This window comes from Camellia sinensis, chromosome 2 (genome assembly GCF_055761805.1).
Source record: "Camellia sinensis isolate YWXY chromosome 2, ASM5576180v1, whole genome shotgun sequence".
NCBI lineage: Eukaryota > Viridiplantae > Streptophyta > Magnoliopsida > Ericales > Theaceae > Camellia > Camellia sinensis.
The window spans coordinates 197,801,361-197,827,035 of NC_138962.1; the positions used below are offsets into that span (position 1 = coordinate 197,801,361).

Genomic DNA, 25,675 nt, shown 5'->3' on the forward strand with positions numbered 1-25,675 from the left:
GAACGAAGTGTGCAATAGATACGCAAAGTGAGTAAGCATGTGCGATAGATACACAAAAGTAAAGAGAGTGTGATGGATACACTATACGAATAAATTGTGATAGATACACTAAGTGAAGCAAAGTGTGATAGATACACAAGGCGAAAAGAGTGTGATGCATACACTAAGCAAATATGTGATAGATACACAAAGTGAACGTGTGATAGACACACAAAGTGAGCATAGTGTGATAGATACACAAAGTAAAGCGAGTGTGATGGATACACTAAATGAAACGAGGTGTGATGGATACACTAGGTGAGCGTGTGATAGATATACAAAGTGAGTGTAGTGTGATAGATACACTATAGGTGAACACAAAGTGTGATAGATGCACTAAGTGAACAAGTATGATAGATACACTAAAGGTGAACACAAAGTGTGATAGATGCACTAAGTGAACAAAGTATGCTAGATACACTAAAGGTGAACACAAAGTGTGATAGATGCACTAAGTGAACAAAGTATGCTAGATACACTAAAGGTGAACACAAAGTGTGATAGATGCATTAAGTGAACAAGTGTGATAGATACACTAAAAATGAACATAAAGTGTGATAGATGCACTAAGTGAACAAGTATGATAGATATACTAAAGGTGAACACAAAGTGTGATAGATGCACTAAGTGAACAAAGTATGATAGATACACTAAGTGAATGAAGTGTGATTGATACACTAAGTGAATGAAGTGTGATTGATATACTGAGTGAATGAAGTGTGATTGATACACTGAGTGAATGACGTGTGATTGATACACTGAGCGAATGAAGTGTGATTGATACACTAAGTGAATGGAGTGTGATTGATAAACTGAGTGAATAACCTTAAACGGAACTTTTTTGAATGAACTGTACATACAATACCGTGCATGAATAAGAAAGAAACTTGATAGGTACAATGCAATACAACGCATGATGTTTAAAGAAGGCAATAAACAAACATAGCGGCGCTTTAGAAAGCACCTCAGGGGATGAGTGGCGATGAGCCGCTCTACTCTGACGGGGATCTCTCCTTGTGTTCTTCGAACACTTACCTTCAACTCACAGTACAAAGGTTCTGAAACGCTAACAAGGGGTAACTTCTGCATGTAGAAACCACAAGTGCCGTTTCTGCCTGACCATATTCACAACTTTCCCTATTCTCCAACAGGGTGACAAACTAGGTTGGTTCAGTATCCAGAATTGAGGCGCGCACACGCTATCTCAACCTATAGGGCTTCCATACAGATTTCAAGCCAGGGATACACCCCTGGGTATTTAAACCAGACTTTAGTCTCGGAAATCTTGAACCTTTGTGTTCTAGAAAACAACCATTCGAACTCTAGTTTCCACCATCGCAATTGATCTCATAGGAACTCATTGCAAATACAACCAAGACGCCTCTGGTAGGGATTGGTACTCCGGGAGAGCACTTCTGATTGCCATTCTGACACGAAAATAGTTGACATAGTATTCTATTGACCTTGAACACACAGTTCGTATTGCGTACTGCTTATTCTGAACACACAGCTCATAACACAACACTCTGTTTCTCTGAACACACAGCCCATTCTGAACATTGCTCACTCTGAACACACAGCCCATAATATGATACTTGATTTATTCTGCTCACAGCTTATTCTGAACATACACCCCATTCTGAACACTGCTCACTCTGAACACACAGCTCTTAACACAATATTCTGTTCATTTTGAACACACGGGATGTAAAGAGGGAACTTGCAGAAGTCAAAACACACTCAGATGCTCTGAATTTTCCCTCTTTTCCTTTGCTTCGCAACCTGGAATCTATATAGCTTCAAATAGGTCCTGGTTTTACTGTTCTCACATGACCTGGGTTGAACCCTGCAGTTTTATAAAAGAACAAATCCTGTTTTGCACAAATGTGGAGAACGGCACAGCACTCTGAGCATAAAACGATTTTTGAAATTGAGAAATGAGTTCTTGACCGGGTATTGAGCCTACGACTGAACACGGCGTACCACGACTTAACAACGAAAAATAAAGGTAAACAACCTAAACACATCTATTGACACTCAAAACGACTCAAAACAAGAATCAAAACAATCAAAACAACACATACGACACTCAGATGTGGACAGGGAGACTGTTTCTTCGAGTATTGTTTCCCACCTTTTTCTCATCTGTGATTCTTACATTACTCTGGCACTCAATCTCTTTTTCTCTTAAAAGTATTTTTCTCACTTTTTCTCTCAGCGCACATCTCTCTATTCTTTAATCTCTCTTCTTTTTATCCCTTCCCCTGGGTGGTTGATGGATAAGTAGGAAGTTGCGGGCTCTTGCCCCTAGCATTCTGCTAGATCCTCATTCTTCCGCTCAGAACAGTGAGCTTCTTCCGCAGTGGGGTTGTGGTGCGACTGGATGTGTAGCAGATCAACAACTGACATTGGCTGACGATGCGCTTGGCCAGCTCGGATGTGATCAGACCTGTCCAGATGAGGGAGTGGAATATCTTGATCCATTCCAGTTCGTGCTTCGCACTTAGCTTGATACCTCGCTGCTTGGAGGATGAGAGAGCTTTTGGCCCTTTGTTGTTAGCTTCAGTTGTGCCCTTTTCTGGCAAGTAGAGTGCCCTTCCTGGCAAGTATGTTGACAATGGGGAAAAGACAGAAAGCCTGACTCAACTGCGCCCCTAGATCATCATTTCGACCATTTTTTGTTTTGGTTTTCTACTAAAACAATTTTGATCAACATGAGAGTTAGATTAACATACTTGTTCAATTTTTTTATTTGAAATCATGAAAGTTAGGCTATGAGCACTGAAAATTTTCCTTTTTTGGGTCCAAGAAATGGTCCAGTTTTGGAAAAATGGGATAAGTTTCGAGAAAATTAGTCAACCTCAGTAAAAATTCTCAAAAATTGCTTTTGCAAACGGCCACTGCTCAACGAGCACGGAACCTATTCTTGAGATGCACAACCTTAAATCGAAAGCAATGGAAAATTGCCGCTTGCCTAAATGGCACTGCACAGTAACGGAAAGTTGCCCCTTGTCTAAAGAACACTGCATGCCAATGGAAAGTTGCCCCTTGGTTGAATAGCACCGCAGCACACTTTACGACAATGGAAAGTTGCCCCTTGTTTGAATAGCACCGCAGTACATTGTAATCAGTTCTCAGAGTGACGATCACAGGTGAACTCTCGGACGCAGAGAAGGCAAAGATAATCAAAACCATTACATGGACACAATCGCTTTGGAAGTGTTTATGGCTGGACTTCAGAATGAAGTTGCCTACGTATCCCAAACATGGGAATCAAGCCTGACGTAGTTCCGGTTAAGGTACACTCGGGTATTTAACCTCTCATTTTGCGCTCTAACTTTTGCCAAGGCCGCCCTTCCGGGTTTTCAACCTTGCGAGCTTTGTTCTTCTTTTCTTTTCAATTCTTTTCATTTTTTTTCTTCTTTTTTCATCTTTTCTTTTTTTCTTGCTCTAACTTTTGCTTGGGTCACCCTTCCGGGTTTTTGGCCCAGCGAGCCTCTCAAGGGTAAAAGTGTAGCTTTGTCCATGTCAAATGGTTTTGAGATCTCGAAGCTATCTGAATCCAGGAGAATGGCCGCTATTCGTTGATAATGCAGGAGTCCATCCAATGGGGCGCTGAATTGCCCCTAGTGTTGTGGATTGGAACTCAATTGTCCTACAACAATACTTTTTTCTTTCTTCCCTTCTGGGATTTGGCATTCTTGTCGATCTTCGTTAGCTTGAGAAATGTCCCAACTTTGACTCTTCGAGCACATTTGAAATTCTTTTGCCCCTAATTCGAGGGGTGCTCCTGATCTAGCTTTGCAAGCTTCTTTTGATGGCGTCTGACCTTCTTGATCTGACTTTCTTGCCTCTAGTGCAAGGGTTGCTTCTGATCTGGCCACATAGACCTTACATCATGATTGACCTTTGAATATTCTGAATCCAAGTTTAAGGTTTTGAAAGAAAAAGGGGCCGAGTCTCGAGGCTGAGAGCGATCCTAAGCTGCATAATCTCAAGAGCGATTCCACACAGGTCTTCGAAGGACCGTGCAAAATATTTTTTTTTGAAATCTTTTAAGAAAGTGACTAATCGCTCGCGCTGAAGACGATGTAGAACCAATCTAGATCAAGCTAGGGTCTTTCTCAGTACTCACATTAACGAGCATGATCTCATTCATTAAGGGCTTAGCATGCCTCTTTTTTTCTCAATTGATCAAATTTTACAAATCCCGAGGAATTCCTTCCTCTTTGTTTTCATCACAATGTTCAAAAAGTTTTGAAAAACCTAGGTCAATGCAATGATTTTAAGGCACAGAAAAGCAAGTGAAAAGCACTGTCGTTTCATTCAAATTTCTGGCACAACTAGCTCAAAGCAGAAATAAGCACAAAAACATGAAAACCACAGTTGTTTCATTCAGATCTTCTGGTGTAACTAGCTCCGCGGCAGAAACAGACTCAAAAGAAAGCAAAAAGACAATCACAAAACAAAATAGTGATATCCGAGGTAACGCCCCCGGAATCACTCGACTCCTATACAACAGGACTGACTCGATACAACAAGACAGACCCGAAATAAAAAAGACTGACTCAAAACAAAGAGACAGACTCAAAATAACACAACAGAACTGACTCAATACCCAAGCCAGAACGTAAAATAAATAGTATTCGCAAATGCTCAAAATAGTGCGTGCCATACGCCACATCTAGAGTAAACTGAGCAGCGCCCGCAGGTGGTTCATCCCCCGATCACATAGTCACATTACCCCCCACAAGTTCACTGATCAAGTGCCGATAGACTTTGCAGGACTTGGTGCGGCGATGACCCTATTGTCAAACAGATCTTGTACATCATGGCGTAGATGAAAGCAACTGTCAGTGTCATGACCGGTTTGTTGATGGTGAGCACAGTATTTAGTCTGGTCATGCTTTGAAGGGATAAGATCAGGTAGAGGCCGTTGTTCCAACGGTTTCAGATGTCCTTTCCGGAGTAAGACCCCTAGAGCCTTTGACAAAGGCATATAAAGTGGGGTAAAAACCCTCTTGACTCGAGGTGGATATTTGGTTTTTTGTGAGCTACTTCCGGACGCACCGGTGAATGGGGTAACTATTTTTGATGTGGTGGTGGTGACCATGCCCACTTCAGAAGATCTTGCAGCTGCATCACCACTGGTGGTCGCATTCGAACTGCGAAAAAATGCCTTCTTGGGCTGCTTCTTCTCCTGGTCAATGAGGCCCTACTTCGTAGCGCCCTCGATCTGTACCCCAAGCTCATGCAAGTCGGCAAAGGTAGGGAGGGGTAAGACTATCATTTTTTGCATCAATCTAGGTTGGAGGTTGCGCACAACCATCCTTATCTGGTCTTTGTCAGAAGGCCATGTAGTCACCATCGAGGCCTTTGCTCTCAATCTCGCCACAAACTCTGAAAAACCCTCATTTGGCTCTTGGCGGGTGACTTTAAGATCACGAGTTGTGACCTCGATCTGTGTGTTGTAGGAGTATTGAGCAATGAAGGCCTCAGCCATCTCTTCCCAGTTCTGCTTCACAGAGTTCTCCAATTTCGCATACCAAATTGCGGTTATCCCAGACATGGTTCGGCCGAATAGTGATAGCTTCTGGGCTGTGGTCAAGCCCATTGGCCTCAGGATATCGGAAAACAGGTAAAGGTGCACCATTGGGTCTCCAGAGCCATCGAAGCGATCGATATGTGGCATCTTAAACCGGCCCGGCAGCGTCACAGTCGAGTCGGTATATCCATCATCTATATCCGGAATGGAGTCAGCTCCTTGAGACTTCTTGAAGAGCTTTTCTAGCTTGCTCACTTTTAGTGCCGTTGGATCCATCTCGAATTCAAACAGTGAATCCACTAAGTTGGTGGGCACTTTGGATAGCTGGGGTAGGATTGGGGCGAAGCTGGCCCCGTTGGAACGTCCGTATTTTCCTGGACGTTGGCAGTCTCCCCAGGTGTTGGAACCCTAGGTAGGAGAGGAGCTGGGTGTGAAGCAGATGCTCCGGTTTGCTGCTATAGCTTAGCAATTAACTCTGCCTATTGAGCCACTACTTCTGCTTGGTGGGCAGCATCCCGTTGCATGGCTTGCATACTTTCCTGGAGCTGACGCATCATCTCTTCCATGCCTGCTATAAGGTGCTGATCTAGCTGAATAATAGGTGTATCTCCCTGAGATAAAAGTAGATATCTCAACCCAATTGCGCACAAGTGAGATGGATAATGACCGCTGATCCGAAGACTATTGAACTGATGATCTGTGCCTGACTGGCCTTTTTACCCTGCCTTTGGCGGAGGAACACTGATTTGCCCTTGAACTGAATCTCTGACCTGACAAAGTCTATCAACACAAGTCTAATGTACCTAGGGGATGTTGGAGCCTTCTGAAGCTATAGTTCTAGAACTACCTAGCAAAAGAGAAAGCAGACAGCACCTCAGCCGGATTTCACCAGAATAGATATAAGCATAGCTGAATGATTGCGCTCTTTACTGAATTCTGCCCAAAATTCTGCCTGTAAATTGATACCCTTAGGTAAAACTAATTCTCCCAAATATTGATGCCCTCAGGCCTGATACCTAGACTTACAAACTGATACATGCATTCCTGTAGAGGCGTACTCTAAAAGCACATAGCAAGCAAATGAGAACCAAAACACCCCTATGTTGGGGTAGGGTTTCCCTGTCCTATTTTGTCAGGAGCTAGGGTTTCACTACGCACACAGCGGTTTCAAACAACTTGTAATCGGGTAAGCAACCTGTCCTAGTTTGGAATAGTCACTATGGATTCCGAATATGCATTAGGTCGAATGGTCAAAAGGGGTGCCCTGATAAAAACTGGGGTTTGTGTTCCAGTCGTGGCAGAGCTCGCAACCGGTCAGCTTTATGGCACGCTTCTCAAAGCGAGCCTCTAGCAAATTGTTCAGGAATAGCATACGGAAAACATAGTGTCCTAGGCACACCAATGCAAATGCAATGCAAAGAAACACATAAGTGTAAGCAAAACAAGATATCATGAGTTCGAGTCAAGTTCTCTATTTTCCCAGCAGACACTACTACAAAAACAGATAAATATCACACTTTTTTTGTGTGATGTATGTTATTTAATCACACATTTTAAGTTTTATTGAAGTGTGATCTTTGGGAGTGTGATTAAAAATGATCATTTTTAATCACATTTTTTAAGTGTGCTTAATAACATTTAGATCACACCTTTTAAGTGTGATTAAAAATATTTAGATCACACCTTTAAAGTGTGATCTTTGAAAGTGTGATTAAAAAGGGTCATTTTTAATCACACTTTTTAAGTGTGATTAATAACATTTAGATCACACCTTTTAAGTGTGATCTTTGGAAGTGTGATTAAAAAGGGTCATTTTTAATCACACTTTTTAAGTGTGATTAATAACATTTAGATCACATCTTTTAAGTGTGATTAATAACTAATAAAATCTGTAATAAAAAAATGGTTCGACATATTTGTAAAATAATCAATATTATTTTTGTATGCACATTTGAAGAATGTAATACACACTATATACTATATTTTGAATCATAACCACATATTGAATAGAATAACGTCATATATTTCATAAATGAAAATTAAATATTCAAAAGGATATACAAAGGAATTAAATAAAAAAAATTAACTGTGCTTACATATATTAAAAAATGAAAAAACTTAAAAAACCAAGTTCTTTAATTCTTGGACCATATTTTGCATCTCTCCAAAAAATTTCTGACCTGAAAAATAAAAACACAAATTAATCCAAAAACCGCTGATGCATATGAATAAACTAAAAAGTTAATTCAGCAAACCAAAATAGGAACATTAATCATTTCTGCTTGATCTTAATCCTTTTGGAAGTAACTTCCCTGTTAACAATTAGATGCCATAGCAGCTCAGTGTCAATGACATTGTAATTAGGAAGTCACTAATGAGCACAATATTTAAAAATGATAAATCTCAATACAGCTTGTGTACGATCGTTTTGTGAATGTATATTATTATTACCGTTGAACCATAATTCTAGGTACCCATAAATAAATAAATAAAAACTCAAGAATTTACTCCATTTTTTTTTTGGGGAGGGGGGGAGGGGGAGAGTACATACATTGCAGTTACTATCACCAACAGCAACAGGTTTTGGAGAAGCAGATACTGCCTTTATGAAAAGAATTCATCGGAGCTTCTAAATACACTCGCTTATTTTCTCTCTACACTCACTATATGCATTGTATATCTTGTATGTTACGAAGAAAAATTTGTGGATATAGGTGTAGAGATAAACATGGCAGGTGTGTGGTTGGTTTAGAAACTCCCAATTGCATCATTTAAAACGAGGATTATGTGTATATATATGTTGTTTTACAACATTATCTAAATGAAATTGTTTCTTTTGAAGTTACAACATTTTTTCCATTTTGTTTTCCATAGCATTTAAAACAAGTACTTTGTTTTATGTAAAAAATCATTTACAGCATTGTATGAGAATATCACCAATTATATTTATTTTCGAAAATGGATCCATTCTGCTTTGCAATCATCCAAGCCTGATTGGAGCTTTCTTTGCAATGACACTATACTAATGATGCATTTGGTTCTCTAGATGCCATGGAAATAGAAAAATCCATGGTATTTAATAATGCAATAAGAAGCTAAAATATAAAGCTGACCTGTGTGACCCATTGTTCTCTCTGAGTCATATATCTCAAAGTCATTTCCTCCCTGCTCAAACAAACACCCAAGCCCTTCATTTAGTCCTAAAAGAGTACTAAAAAAAAAGTTAATGAAAAAAGGGCAAAATTTACTTTACCCCATATGGTTTACTCCATGTGTTATTTACGCTCAGATGTTTAAAATAAGCATATAATTTACTTCATGTGTTCTCTCATTGTCTAGGTGATTTGCTGATGATTTGTACAACCTGTGGCCCTAGATATGGCATAGTGGGTAAAGAAAACTCTTGAGAAGTTGGGATGAAGATACGTTTGATTTATTGTTATAATTTTTATTTTTGTTGTCATATATAATCATGAATTTGCTAATAATAATGTGAAATTGAAGCTTTGGACTTGAAATGCAATATACCTCAGCTACATCTTGTAAGATTTGAATGATCCTTAAAGCAGTTGTAGAATCCAGGCCAGAGGTTGGTTCATCAAGAAACAAAAGAGAAGGGTTGATTATAATCTCATTGCCAATACAGACACGCTTCCTTTCTCCTCCTGAAACTCCCCGAACAAAAGAGCTACCGATCATAGTGTCTTGGCACCTGAGCACATTGATATTCCTCATTGATCAGCTCATGAGAACAGGTATGATTCATTTGTGTGTGGTCTATTTTTTGCTATATCTGACTTTAGCTAACACATAATTCAAGATAATAGCATAGCAGAGAAATGAGAATTTACCTCTCCAAGCCCAACTCGTCGATTACGTCTATGACTCGTTTTTCCTTTTCCTATTTTGTCAATGTCTTTGGAAGTCGTAGGAGTGCTGCATATGTTAATGTTTCCCTCACTGTAAGGTGAGGAAAGAGCACGTCGTCTTGAGTCACGAATCCTATCCTGAAATATATTTCATGTTATTCTAAAGTGTGATTACCCTTTATTTTAACATCACTTATCTTTTTTTCTTTTTTTTTAATGGTAATGTTCAGGCTATACTTTTATGTGAACATTGAACATTCATACAGGTGAAAAATTATAAAACCAATTTCAATTAGGTAGGTTTTAGAGGAAATCTGTCTTAATCAGGCTAATATGATGAAAGTGGTGGAAAGCGAAGGAAATGGTGGAAAAAAGTTAGAACTGTCCTGAGTTTGTTTAGCATAAAAGTGGTGGAAGTTATAAGAAGGTAATTTTTCTATCCATCCCATGGTAGCATGGTAACTAACCTTTTAGTTTCTTACAAAAAACACAGAAAAATACAAGAAAGTTTAAATTTGTTTATAAAATTTTTAAATTTCAATATCAGCGTGTCTGAGTCGTGTCATGTATCCGTGTCCATATCCACGCTTCTTAGGTTTTAACTTTCTTTGCATTAGTTGTAGTGATGATGAATTTCTGTGAATATATATAACAAAGGCCTATGAGAAAACTGTTATTGTGTATACTACAAATTGAAAGTGTTTTATTTTTCTTTATATGCATAAGCACATTACTTACCTTACTCGGACTGCCTACTGCTGTGTATATGCATACCAGTTTTCAAGTCTCATATATGTATATGCATACCAGTTTTCAAGTCTCATATATAGATTTTTTAGTAGTGAAATATTCCTTGTAACCAAAGATAGGAGTTTTTTAGTAAATTTCCTGAGAACCAAACACACATAAATACAGTGCTACTAGCTCTTTCATGTATATCTAGATTGTTACCTGCTCTTTAGGAACTTCGAATATGGCTGGTCATTATAAGTAATTGAACCTCCTCGTGTTGACCCTCTCACCCTGCCAACGAGCAGGCTTAGAAGTGTAGTCTTTCCACTCCCCGAAGGCCCCATTAAGTTTTTCTTTTTCTTTTCGAAAATTCAACTTCCTCTGTACCTTTGTAAGCATATCTTCAGTTTACCATCAGTTTATATTGGATTAGCTTAAAAACACAAACAAGCATTAGAAGCATAGATGATTTCACAAAAAACATGAGCAATGAACTGATAAATGGCAAAAATCATCAACACTTATCCTAAAACCCGGTTTCAAGCAGTGGCAACTCTAGAAATATTGGTTAGGATAGTCATTGAAAAACTAGATTAGTATTTATGCGAAAGAAATCACACTTGTCATCCACTTTCAATAAATCTCCTAATTTAAACTTTTTAAATCTAAAAAAAATTAAAATATTGACACTATTATTTCAACAAAAAGATATTAGATACATGGAGTATTACAATTGCTCTCAACAAGTTATAAGACTCATATCTAATTTTGAAGGAGCTTTAAGCCTTTTTTAAAAAAAAATTATTTGTGCCGTAATTCAACATAAGTTACATTTAATGAGAAATTTCGGGTATTATTATTTTTTTATGTAAGCATATTTTTTTTAGTCAACTGTTCATATTCAGAAATAAAGTGTATAAAACCTGCAATTTGGGAATGGCCTACATCACATCAACTTTAAATATGTACGATACACTTCATTTATAGACTTTTTTCTGGTTATCTACTTCTGACGAAGGTATTACTTTTAGAATTGAAAGACATTATGAGTAAGTGTGCATAGTTTGGAGTAGATGAGTTAGGAGTTCAAGATTTATGAGATTGCGAATTTGGGTATTCAAATTATGAGAAGTGTATTGATTAATACATAAATTAACTATATATATCCGAAGAAAAAATACCCTGTCTTTCTTGTGCAGATGCCACTGGTTTCAAATGCATATGAAATTCCATTATTTAAGTGTGTTTGTCATAATTTGTTTAATATAATTCTTCTTTTCAATTATTTGCCAACATTTTTGTTTTTCTTTTCTATCAATGGTGAGTTCATTCTAGGAAGGAGGCTAGTTTGAGAAACAAAATTTTCACAAAAATGCCAAAAACAAAATTTCAGCATAGTAACATTCTAAAAATACTTAAAAACTTTTTGACATAATATACATGTTGAAAACAGCCCAACGACAAGAACTTCAAGACAATAGCTTTCTAAAAGAAAACACAGAACATGTAACAAAATATTCAGTAGATAATATAGGAAGAGTAATGAATCTTACTATCAAGATAGCTTGCAAGAGAGGTTGATAGATAGATATCTTCTGGTCCTACCCAAGACATTGAGCACAAAATTTTTCGATATCTAAAAAATCACCGAAAAATCTTTCGAAATCGAAGCAAATTGCATTGGTAACTCAGATTCTCTCTGGTACTTTTCTCCAGAAAAAAAAAGAAGAGGAAAAAAGAAAAAAAAAAACCCTAAAACACAGTAGATTGAAAATCCTCGAACTCAACCCCAGACCTTTCAATTTCAACGATAGCAATAACTAAGCCCTAATTGATAACTAAACTTCGGTACCACAGTTCTTGAGATCTTGAAAAAAAAAAAGAAGCTAGCTTTGATGCAAAAGATTCTGACTTTGGTTTGTCTTCTGGATTAATGGTTTTGAAAAACCAAACCCGGATCCAATCGCACCAGAAGAATTTGAAGAGACAATTGGAGAAAAAACAAATAGGATGGAAAGCGCGAGAAAGGAAGAGAAATGCGGGAAAAAATTTGAGGGAATTGGATTGGATTGGATTGGATTGGATTGGAATGGAGAGACTAAAAACTAGGGTTTGGACTTCCCCGTGAACTCGCGCCTCCGGAGGTATATATTTGTCACTACTACCACCATCTGCACTATTACTCTTTGATTGATGATAGATACAAAATATTATATGTGTATTATAAAATACTAGCATATCATCCGTGTTATGCACGAATTGTGTTTATAATTATCTATATATGTGAATTATGATTTTTAAATATTTTTTTTAATGTCTTCTTTTTTTCTTTTTTTATATTATATTAAAGTTTAATATTTTGATAACAATCACATGTGTTGGACTTTTCAAAGAATTAAATGTCTTTTTTTTTAACTATATTATATTGAAGTTTAATATTTTGATAGTAATCATATGTGTTAGACTTTTCAAGAAATTTTTTTTTATGCTTGTTCTTAATGCATTAAAGTTGTCAAGGAATTAAATGTCTTTTTTTTTTGTTATATTATATTAAAGTTTAATATTTTGATAGTAATCATATGTGTTGGACTTTTCAATTTTTTTTTTACGTTTGTTCTTAATGCATTAAAGTATTATTATGAGGGATAATAATCATATGTGTTGGGACTTTTCAAGGAATTCATATGTGTTGGATTTCAAAGAAGTTTTTTTATGCTTGTTCTTAATGCATTAAAGTATTATTATGAGGGTAAGACTTGAAATTGTGAGAAGTAAATAAATGCTAAGATTTTTTTTTTAAAATCAAAAAATCAGGAAAATTTAGATTGGGAGATTGGAGCTCCCACAAGGCTTGGGTTTAAAAATCCCCTTTTGCTTAATATATAGTGGGTGGGTGATGGTGGTGGTGGTGGGTGGGTGGATGACGGTGGCGGGTGGTAGCGAGTGGGTGGTGGTGGTGGTGGCGGGTGGTGGGTGGTGGTGACAGGTGTGTGGCGGGTGGTAGCGGGTGGGTGGTGGTGGTGGTAGGTAGGTGGCGGGTTGTGATGGTGGGTGGGTGGGTGACGGTGGCAGGTGGTGGTGGTGGTGGTAACGGGTGGGGGATGGTGGTGACAGGTGATGGGTGGTTGTGGCAGGTGGGTGGCGAATAGGGAGTTGTCGTGGGTGGTAGCGGGTGGTGGTGGTTGTGGGTCGGTGAAGGTGACAGGTGGTAGCGAATAGGTGGTGGTGGGTGGTAGGTGGTGGTGGTGGGTGGTGGGTGGTAGGTGGCGGTGGGTGGTGGATGGCAGGTGGCTGGTAGGGTGGTGGTGGTGGGTGGTAGATGGTGGTGGTAGATGGGTGCTGAGTGGTGGTAGTGGGTAGGTGGCGGGTGGTGGATGGTAGTGGCGGGTGGCGGGTAGATGGCAGGTGGGTGGTGGTGGCGAGTGGTGGGTGGGGGTGGCAGGTGGGTGGTGAGTGGTGGTGGCAGGTTGTGGTGGAGGATGGGTGGTGGTGGTGGAAGACGGTAGTGGAAAATGATGGCGGGTGGTGGCTAGTGTTGGGTGATAAAAAAAAAAAAAAACTCAAAACGAAAACACGTTTTTTGAGTTTACATTTTTTGGCCAAATTTATAAACTGAGACCACTGATTTATAAATCAAAAATTTACCAAACAAGCTTTTATTTGAATTTTTAAAATTTTTGTAAATATAAACAGAAAATTGAAAACGTAAGTGTTACCAAATGGCACCTTAGCAAACAGGCTTTAGATGGTAAAAATGTTGTAAAATTAACAAATAATAAAATAAGTTATCAACGTAAGAAATGACTTATCAAAAGATTCTTAGGCCATATATGGTTTGATTTTTAGAAAAAAAATTTAAAAATTAAAAATTAATTTGGTTAAGAAATAAAAACAAAAAAATAATTATCATTTAAGGGTAAAAAAAAATTATCATTTTAACTTTTGGGTAGGTTATATACATACGTATAGCTGTTTCAATTTAATTTGTAAAAAATTATTTCTAACCACTCAAAAGATAAAAATTATATAAAAATGATAATTATTTTTCATTTTTTATTTCTTAACCAAATTAATTTTTAATTTTTTTTCTAAAAATCAAACTATACGTAGCCTAAGAATCTTTTGATAAGTCGTTTCTTATGTTGGTAACTTATTTAATTATTTGTTAATTTTACGACATTTTTACAATCTGAAGCCTGTTTGGTAACCATTTCGTTTTCAGTTTTCAATTTATATTTACAAAAATTTTAAAAATTGTCATAAAAACTTATTTGATAATTTTTTTGATTTATAAATGGTTGTCTCAATTTGTAAATTTCAGGAAAAAAACGTAAATTCAAAAAATAAGTTTATATTGGTTTTTAAACAGAAATTTAAAAATTTTACTAACAATTTTTTTTTCAATTAATTTTTTTTCAAATATTTTTTTTTCAATTAATTTTTTTTCAATGAATTTTTTTTCCAACTAATATTAACCGAGGGGGCAATTGGTAATGCTACTTTAAACCTTAGGGAGGGGATTGTAATTTCTAAAATATAAGGGGTGTCGATGTAATTTACCCAGTAAGGGAAAAATTAGTATTTAAAAAAATTAAATTGCTAAAGGGGGAAATCTGTAATGAAACTTTAAACCTTAGGGAGGGTGGTGTAATTTCCAAAACGTGAAGGGAGAACTGTAATAAACATAAACCTTAGGGGGTGTCAGTGTAATGTACCATATATATATATATATATATATATATATATATATATATATATATATAATCACACTTAGTTAGAAAGTGACATAAAAAATAAATATTATCCCACTCAATCAGATTAAGGGTGATTAAAAATTTGGGAATTGTATATTTTATATAAAAATCAATTTGAAATATTTTATACAATCACACCTATTTAGGAAGTGTGATTAAATATATATATATATATATATAATTAAAACATTTGATTTAAAATATTTAAATTAAAACATAACTTACAATTACAATTGTTTGTAGCAACTGCAAACTGCAAGGATCTTAACTAGGTGCAAAGGGAAAATAGGAAGAGCACTCAGCACACTCTGGGTTTTCTTACAACAATGAAGGGGAATAAAAATTGATGAATGCCCGAATGCTTACAATTGATTACAATATATATAAATAAAAAGTAGAATAGTGAGCATGTGACTTCTGAAAGCAGCTGGCAGACCATGAAGTAAAGGAGATGCTGTCGGATGCTTTCGGTTGGGTGATTGCACAGCTGAACAGCCTTTAGCAAAAGTTGATTGGGTGAATAGTGACGGTGAACAGTAACTTTTACTATTCATCACTTTCGGTGGAACATGTGAATAATGGAATCAATATAAATACAAATTGGCAGCTTTTCTTAAAAGAGTATTGATTGAAGCTAATTTGTATCTATATGGAATCCAATGTTGATTAGACAAATGGATCCTGAGCATCTTGAAACTCGGGTCCTGAATACTGATTAGTTGATTCTTCAGAGGAATGGATCTGATCTGAACCGTCTTCTGAACTGGTGGATTGGGCTTTAGCTTGATCCAAAAGTCGATGGGCTAACTGGATCATGTCTTCTTTGGATGATTGGGCTTTACCTTTGGACTTGCCTTTGGGCTGAACAGGAGGTGGAATGGGCTTCGCCTTGACTTTGGACTTTGTTTTAGGCTTTGATTGGGCTGGCTGAGCAGCAACAGCTTTGGACTTGGATTTGGATGATTTGGGTTTGGAACCACTAGATGAGGGGCTTCCAAGGTTGACTGGAGGAAGACTGGGCTGACTTCCTTGAGTAACTGCAGCAATTGGGTTCTGCTGGGCTTTAGCAAGAGCAGGAGTTGGAGCACATTGATCAGGTGGGAATTCGTCTTGAACAATTTCAAGAATTCGGGGAACATTATACTTGACCCACCATTTGACTGTATGTTGGCGAATGATGATGTTATCATCAATCCCATAGTGCCATTTGAATATCCAGGGAATTTTGTATTTAGCAATAAATATGAGTAATAGGGGAAATTGCCGTTGGTGAGTAGAAAATGGGTAAACAGAAGCAAAATAATGAATTATGTTACTAAGATCATCAGGGAGGATGTCTGAAATGGCGCCATAGTGAGTCCACCATCTCAGAAACCAAGTAGGTAACTCAGATTTGAATTTTTGATCAAATGAGATGAACCAAGAATGACTGAAAGTTTCATTTTGGTACAAGAAAATCTTGAACCAAGCATCAACGTAGTCATGATAGTTATATTGAATAGAATGACCCGGTAAATCACGAAGCTGATTAGGATTACCCCATTCAGCCATGGAAACAATGTTGTGAATATAAATGGAATGATATAGGATCTTGTAAGCATAGGTGCGATCCTGGATTGGCTTAATCAAAATGGAATGGTGATTGATTAGAATATCCTTGTAGTAGGCTAGGGTTTTCTCTGGATGGGAAAGGGTGAAATGGCAGCCAGAGCCAAAATGGAATTTAGCAATGTCATTGATGGTTTGATTTTTCGGGTGACTGGGTTCTTTGTAGAACAGGTTAGTAACATGTGAATTGGTGTATTCAGATCAGGATGGTTTAACAGGATTAATAGGGAACGGAGTAACGGAAACTGATTGGCTAGATGTAAAAGGATCAGAAGCCAATGCAGATGAATAATCAGGACGATGAATGGTACCAAGAGTTTGGTAACGGTTAACCATTTCGAGTGAATAAGATGGGGTAACTGACTCCAAAGGAGGAGGGACAATAAGTTGATTAGGTTTACTGGAGGATGAGGCCAAAGCCTTGGAGGGAGGCCTTGGACGAGACATCTGCTGAGAAAGAAATAATGGTTAGCAACCAGAAAGAAGATCTAAATAATCTTGATGGCGATGTAAACAATTGTAGTTGTGAGCAAGTAAATTGCGACGGGCTTGAAGTTGGTGGTAATTGATATATTGGGCTCGTTTGGTAGTTGGTCGGGCTAATTTGAGGCGGTGAATACGATGGGTAAGCTGCTTAATTTGGGTTTTGAAATAGGTAATTCGGGATTTATGGTAAGAAGTAAATGGTGCAGTCATCCCTTACCCCCCTGTAAAAATTCCCGGGTAAGAAAATCAGGAAGGGAATTTTGACAACCAGGTATATAGGTAATATCAAAATCAAAAACACTTAAAATAGCTTGCCATCGGGCAAAAATTTTTTTACTAGCAAGATTTTGAACATCTTTTTCAATAACATATTTAGCAGATTTGCAATCAACACGAAGTAAAAATTTTTGATTTAAAATATCATCCTGAAATTTTTGAATACATAAAACAGTGGATAAAATTTCTTTTTTAATAGTACTGTAATTTAATTGTGCTTTATTCCAGACACCAGAATGATAGCGAACAATTTGTTCAGAGGACTGAGGAGTAACTTTCTGAAGAAGAATGCCACCATAACCAATATCGGAAGCATCAGTTTGAATAATTTTGAACGAATTTTCAGTAGGAATACCAAGACAAGGAAGAGACTTGACATATTGTTTGACTTGTTGAACGATAGAAGTATGAACAAAAGACCACGGAGGAGGATTATCCTTTAACCGATCAAAAAGAGGTTGACAAGTTTTCCTAAGGTCTTTGTAAAGTCAGCAATGTAATTAAGGGATCCTAAGAACCTTTGTAATTGGGTTTTATTAAGAATTTCATCAGGAAACTTGGATGCAAATTCAATGGATCGACTAATGGGTAAAATAGTATTATGATGAATATCATATCCAAGGAATCTGACTTTGGTTTGAAATAATTTAATTTTAGGAGCAGAAATGACAAGACCATGACTCTTGATAGTATAAAAGAATGCAGTTAAATGTTTCCAGTGTTCACTAATTGATTTTGAAAAAATTAATATGTCATCAATGTAAACAATGGAAAAATGACTAAATGGGTTGAATATGTCATTCATTATATGTTGAAATTCACTAGGAGCATTTTTTAAACCAAATGGCATGACATTCCATTCATATTGGCCAAAGGGTGTATTGAATATAGTTTTATATCTATCTTTCGGATGAATTTGAATTTGCCAAAAATCACTTTTTAAATCGAATTTATTGAAAATAACAGCTTGACTGAGTCGTTTAATTAAATCTTTTTTATTAGGAATAGGATACCTAATCCATTCTAGAACATCATTTAAAGGTTTATAATTGATAACCAAACGAGGGACACCGCGTTCTAATTCAGCATTTTTATTAACATAAAAAGCAGAGCAAGACCATGGTGATTTACTTGGACGAATGATTCGGTTGTGTAATAAGTCATTAATTTCTTTTTTACATAGTTCAAGTAATTCATGATTCATTTGAATTGGTCGAGATTTAGTAGGAATATGTCGTTCATCAAAATTTTTAATATAAGCTAGAGTGACTACATGCTTTTTCCTATGCCAAAATGCAGTAGGCAAAGTAGAACAGACAGTTGATTCAAGTTTTAATTTGAAATCATTGATTTGAGAAATAAGAATTGGATCAGTAAATTGTTGGTCAATGCGTTTATGATTTATTTCTTCTTTAAGAAAATTTATATGCCGAGTTAGGCGGTTAATTTGATGGGAAATAGAACAGTCTTGTAACTGATTTAGTTTTAATAGTTCAGGAGGAGATAAAAATTTAAAGGTAACAAGTTGACCTAAAACATGGGTAGTTATTCCAGTACTAGATGTAGTAAATGGATATAATAGATATATAAATGGGGAACCTAAAATAATTTTATCAGTCATATTGGTAACTAGAACAAAAGAGGTTTCAAAACATACATTATCTTGGCAAACATGAACTTTGGGTAATTTATATTTGATATGCATTTGAGTACCATTAGCAGAAGTTAATTTCTCGTGACATTTTTCATAATATTTAGTAGGGAGTAATCCTTCTTGTATACAGTTTAAATCAGCACCAGTATCAATTAAAGCAATTAATTCTAATTCAAAATCATTTATAATTATTTTAATTTGCGAATACCATTTTTGAATGTAAAGCTTATTAATTAAACTTAATCGTTTTGCTTCAGGATTGTTAGATTGAGAGTGGTGTGATCTGTTGTCAAATATCAAATTATCAGGATTAGTAGGATCAGATTCATGTTCAGATTCATGTGGGGATTCGTGCTCATTAGTTTGGAAATTATCTAAACTTTTATCAAGTTTTAGAGCAATAATTTCATCTTCGAGTGTTTTATCTTTACATTGCAATTCTTTGATTGTTTGTTTAATCTGATTGATCTCGTGTTGTAAATCTTGTAATGTAACTTCTTTTTGTTTATTTTTAAATCGTTCTAAAGTTTTGGTTAAACTTATTATAGGTTTATCAAACTTTGGTTTAGTATCCGAATGGATTAATAAGGATTTTAATTTATCAGTATATTTTTGTTTTAATTTTGGATCGTCTAATTTACTAATAAGGTCAATAAGGGCAGATTCTTCTTGAGTGTTTTTGGTAAGAACGGTAACTTGTTTAACTGGTTTGCAACAAACATCATTACAGCCTATATTAATGTTGTCATTAGAATCATCACTTGGGGATTGGTAATCAGATGAAGTATCAGGATGGGCAGAAGAAGAGGAACTAGTAATAGATTGATTTAATTGGAAAATTTCGTATAATTGATTTTTAGAGTTATCATCAATTTGAAGTTGATTAACTTTATCTTTTAACTTTTGTTTTTCTTTACATTTATTTGAGTAATGACCTTTTTGACCACAATTATAACAAGTAACATCTTTGGTAGATTTAGATTTTGGATGGGATTTGGATTTGTAGTATTTCTTTTTAGGTTTAGTGTAGAATTTATCATGTGATTTGGAAGGAGAATAATTCTTTCTATATTTATTAGAATATTTATATGATGATTTATGTTTAGAATATTTGTGTGATTTCCTACGAGAGGGTGCAACAGGAGGTAAACCATATTGTTCACAGAAGTTGCCTAATTCATATTTAGCTTTATGTTTATCTTTATTAGCTTTTTGAGTGAGTTTAAGGTCAATACACATTTTTAACCCTTCTTTTTGAATAGTGCTGATTATATCGCCATATGTTAAATTATTATATTCAATAACACCAGTAGGTTGACTAAGAACATCTCTAATTTTGTGAGCAAATAAGCTAGGTAATCCATTAATAAATTTCTCTTTCCATAATGATTTGGTACAGTCTTCTCTTAGCATAACACGAGAGGTAAATACATCTTTATACCATCGAAAATCACTTAGGGTTGGACAGTTAAGATTACTGAGTTGATCATGTATACGAGAATATATATTGGTAGGAGTACCAATAAAATGGTGGACTATGGTATAGATTAATTGATTAATGCCGTCAGGGTGACAACATCCTATGGATTCATCAAAGATAGGTAGACCATTTTCATCAGTTTGGTTAGCATATATGATTGAGTCACGTTGTTCTTCACTAAGGTATTTTTCCCACCAGGATTTGATCATGCCAGTGAAACCGGAGGTAATTAAGGAAACAATTTCTGGTTGAGAATATTGGGGATAATTGCTGAGATAACTATTTGCTACCATAGATAAATGATTTAGTTTTTGAAGGATCTGATCTTCACTGAGACCATCAATATTCCATTCATATAATTTTTTAGCAGAAACAGAAAATTGATTACTAAGATTAGTTTCTTCAAATTGGAGATCAGGTGAGCATACCAGTTTTTGGTAGTTTGAGGATTAACTTTGGGATAATGAATTTTATTAAGATGAGAAAATTGAAATTGTTGAGCTAATTGATTTATTTCATTATCAGTAGTGTCAGTTTCAGATTGATCGAAAACAGTGTTGGTAATAGGTTGTTGATTTAAAACAGTAATACCTTTATCTTTGGAGGTAGAAGTATCAGAGGGAGTTAATTTAGTAAATAATTGTTCAATAGCTTGGACAGTTGATTGATCATTAGTAACCAGGCTAGTTCTTTTGGAGCGATGACTAGGAAGATTAAGTAGAGGTTGATCTAAGGGTTTAATAGTTTTTGTAGATTGGCCATCTAAATTAGTTTCTAGTTTATTTAATTGTTTACCAATCGTTTTTAGACATTGATTTGTATAATTATTTTGTTCAATAACCTTCTTGATTTCAGGGTCAGTGATGTTGTATCCTATTTCTAACTACTTTGCTACTTCTGGTCAATCTTCTCTATTGTTTATTTGATTAATCTTGTTTTCAGTTCATCTTAATCACCCACAAGATCAGTCTGTTATATCCACCTAGTTTAAGTCACCCACTTTCGTCCCTGTCCTGAGTAAGTCCTTAGAATTAGGCCGTGTTGGACTTAGGGGTCTTCCGAATAAGGTATGTACGCATACTAGGTATGAGGTAAAACTGACAAGAATAGGGTATGTATTAAGATATCTGTAAAACTGATTAATTAAAAACAACAATGAGTCGATTATTTAGAAGTAACTCATCAGTAAGTTCTAGGTCAACAACTTTGCCCTCAATACCTAACCAAGGATTAGTAATTAATGAAGAAGATGTTGAAATACAAAATGATAAATTTAATGCTGGATGGAATATACCTAAACTGCCAATTAAAGAAATTTATAAAACTACTTTTTTACAAATTTTTTTTAAAGTTACTCTCCATGTTAAAACTATTGAACAAGTTTATGCTTTAGAAAAACCTCTACAAACTTGCCAATTATTTGATGCAAAATTAATATATATATATATAATCACACTTATTTAAAAAGTGAGATTAAAAAGTAATAATTTATATATAATCACATTTTAATTACATTGTGTGATTAAAAAATATATAACTAATCACGCTTTAATTAGAATGTGTGATTAAAAAATATATAAATAACCACATTTATTTAAAAAGTGTGATTAAAAAGTAATAATGTATATATAATCACACTTTAATTAGAATGTGTGATTAAAAAAATATATATAATCACACTTATTTAAAAAGTGTGATTAAAAAGTAGTAATGTATATATAATCACACTTTAATTAGAAAGTGTGATTAAAAAATATATAAATAATCACACTTTAATTAGAATGTATGATTAAAAAATATATATATAATCACACTTATTTAAAAAGTGTGATTAAAAAGTAGTAGTATATATATAATCACACTTTAATTAGAATGTATGATTAAAAAATATATATATAATCACACTTATTTAAAAAGTGTGATTAAAAAGTAGTAGTATATATATAATCACACTTTAATTAGAATGTGTGATTAAAAAATATATATATAATCACACTTGTTTAAAAAGTGTGATTAAAAAGTAGAAGTGTATATATAATCACACTTTAATTAGAAGGTGTGATTAAAAAATATATAAATAATCACACTTTAATTAGATAAAAAATATATATATAATCACACTTATTTAAAAAGTGTGATTAAAAAGTAGTAGTATATATATAATCACACTTTAATTAAAATGTGTGATTAAAAAATATATATATAATCACACTTGTTTAAAAAGTGTGATTAAAAAGTAGAAGTGTATATATAATCACACTTTAATTAGAAGGTGTGATTAAAAAATATATAAATAATCACACTTTAATTAGAATGTGTGATTAAAAAATATATATATATAATCACACTTGTTTAAAAAGTGTGATTAAAAAGTAGAAGTGTATATATAATCACACTTTAATTAGAAGGTGTGATTAAAAATATATATATAATCACACTTAATTGAAAAGTGACATAAAAAATAAATATTATCACACTCAATCAAATTAAGTGTGATTAAAATATCAATGTAATGTTTTTTTATCACACTTTCAATAAAAGTGGGATCTTTTTTTTTGTCAAAGTGTGATCTTTAACTATTTTTGTAGTAGTGAGAGTCGCCAGAAACTGTAGGCGCGCCCTTGGGCTTCAATGCTACAGTTCGGACTCAAATGTCACGGTTCTTAATTTGATCTCACAATGTGTGATGTGATATTGATAAATCACCAAAGATTCTAAATCTGGCAAATCGTTTTGGAAAATTGATTTTTTTAAAGAAGTGCCAAACATGGACTGCTTTGCCAGATACAGAGTCGCCACCTAAATATTTTATTTTGGGAGAATTTAGGAATCCTTGACTCGTGCCTAAGGCCACGTGTCCGTCATCACCAAAGTTGCCTCGGCTCGGGAACTTGGGTACGATTAGGGAAGGTCATTTAATGAGCACCCCCGCTCGCCCGATCAAAGATCGGCCTATACTAAGCATGATATCTTGTTTTTGAAAATACATGTGCTCTTATTCCGGTTAATTAGCTAGAATTACTATGTGATGCGTACAGCAAAACAAGTATAGACTAGATCACCTAATTTGGAATCAAGCATCGCATATCCGTTTGTTTGGAAAATGGTTTGAAGTTTTGCTACTCGTAAGTAGGCTAAAACGCGGATTTCAATGAATTGTCCCAATTCAAGTAATCCAACCTTCACCCACAGGCATTCAGGCAGTTAATCACGTAAGCAAATAGCTTCATGGCAAGCATGCTTTCATGGCAGCATTACCATACATGCAGTATGCTAAAGCGTAAACACTCACAGTGTACTTCGAGCCAAAACAAGGAACTAGTTAGAAATCATGCATGATCCTAGTTCATGTTAAGACGGCTAATGCAACACATGCAAAAATGCAATTAAGATAGGCTCGACTATCCTAAGAATGTCATGTGAGATGCAACTTGGTACATGTATTCATATTTGAATTGAAATACAATGCAGTTAGCATGATGCACCGAGCCCGGTGCATACAATACAGATGAATGGATGCAAACATGCAAGCATAAGGTATGCTAAATGAAATATGCCCTAAAACTAACCATCGTAAGCGGTTAAGTAAAAAGGAGAAAGAAATGGGGATTGGAAGACATGCATCACACACACGCACACTTATTACAATAATGCGCCCTCTCCAGGGAGGGACCAAACAAGAAGCTAACTAGCTAATCTAAGCTAATTAAACTAATTATTATAAAACAAATTAATTAACTAATCCTAGTTAACTAATTATTACAAAACGAATTGAAATAGCTAACGCATTAACTAATTAAAGTACAAACCAAAGCAAAAGCTAGCTATCTAAGCATGACAGCTAAGGAAAGCAGTAAATCAGGAGGTTCTCGGAGGGAGAAGACTGGATGCATGCTCGGTCGCCTCGTTCAAAAATCCAAAGCGATGCCCCGATTTGCCTCTGTTTTCATTTGTTTTCAGAAACTTGCACCAAGCTCCAAAAAGATAAAACTCCACCTTAGGAATCCTGTGGGAGGGTGGCCGACCACTTTTGGTCCCTGGAAACACCTGTCGACCACTTTTGGTTGTTGAAAAATCAGAAAAGTGGTCGGCCAGCTACTTTTTATGGCTGGTCGACCAGTTGTTGTTGCCGGACTCCAGTTTTCTACAACAGAGAGCAAGAAAGGGCATGGCAATGTATTTGCAAGATATGTATGCACAACCACCCTCCCTATCATGTTATGAACTCAAGGGGGTGTGGTTCTCGACCCTCGGGCCACCAATCGTGCATTTTCATGCATGATGGCCGAGAGGCAAAGTTACACAATTCAATATGAAAATGAATCTACAAGTAAACACATAAAGCCTAAAACTCTATCATGTATGATCAAGAGCATCGACGACCGGGAATTAAGGCACGTTTCATTACTTTAAGTATGAAATGTCCCTCGTTTCCCGTGTTTGGACTAACACCTATTCCAAACACAATGTAACGCATAACATGGCATACACAATGTGAATAAACTACATGGCATACTCAATGCAATGTGATATGATTAACTTAACAAAGCTAATGGCATGCGAACAATGCTAATGCATGCATGCACAATGCAATGCTACAGGGACAAATTAGAAATATTAGGGACATGCACAATGCAATGATGTGAACTAAGCATGCACAATGTAAAGTACAAGGCATACATAATGCGGTGAACAATGTGGCATACTCAATACAATATGCATGGCATGTTCAATGGACTTAAACTAAAAGGGGTAGACCTTAGTCATGCCCAAATCAGTGGCCATTGGTGATGAAATGAAGGCACATAAAGCAAGACATGCATGCACAATGCATTGGCCATCAAAGAGACCAAAGAGCAAAAATCTCAAGATTGCTCGATGAGTGACAAAAGTGGAAGTGTAACAACACTAAGTGCACTGAAATGAAGCATGAAATGATGCCAAATCATCCAAACAACATAAGTAAAGCATGCTAGGGTCCTAAGGCAGGAAAGCTAGCAAAGAGCAACACAAAGGAGGCATACAATACATGGCACAAATGCATGAACTAAGCATGGATAGAGCTCAAGTAGGTCAAAACAAGGACCTAAACATGCTGAGATGAGGGCCCAAAGGCCTAGGCATGCAAGCTGAGGCCATAACAAGGCAACAATGCACAACACTTAAAGACATTCAAAGCATGAATGAAGTAGGAACATAAGCATGCTATAAGCGCTGAAATATCATGTTAAG

The 25,675-nt window shown here is 35.7% G+C and overlaps 1 long non-coding RNA gene across 1 annotated transcript; it reads right to left on the reverse strand.

Annotated features, from left to right (window-relative positions):
• Nucleotides 1–7,586: 7,586 nt before the first annotated feature.
• LOC145820536 (uncharacterized) lies at nt 7,587–12,408 on the reverse strand. The gene is made up of 4 exons (XR_014362268.1): nt 10,405–12,408; nt 9,436–9,591; nt 8,698–9,296; nt 7,587–7,764 (listed from the first exon to the last, which is right to left on the reverse strand). It is a non-coding gene; the product is annotated as an uncharacterized LOC145820536 (long non-coding RNA).
• Nucleotides 12,409–25,675: the final 13,267 nt, after the last annotated feature.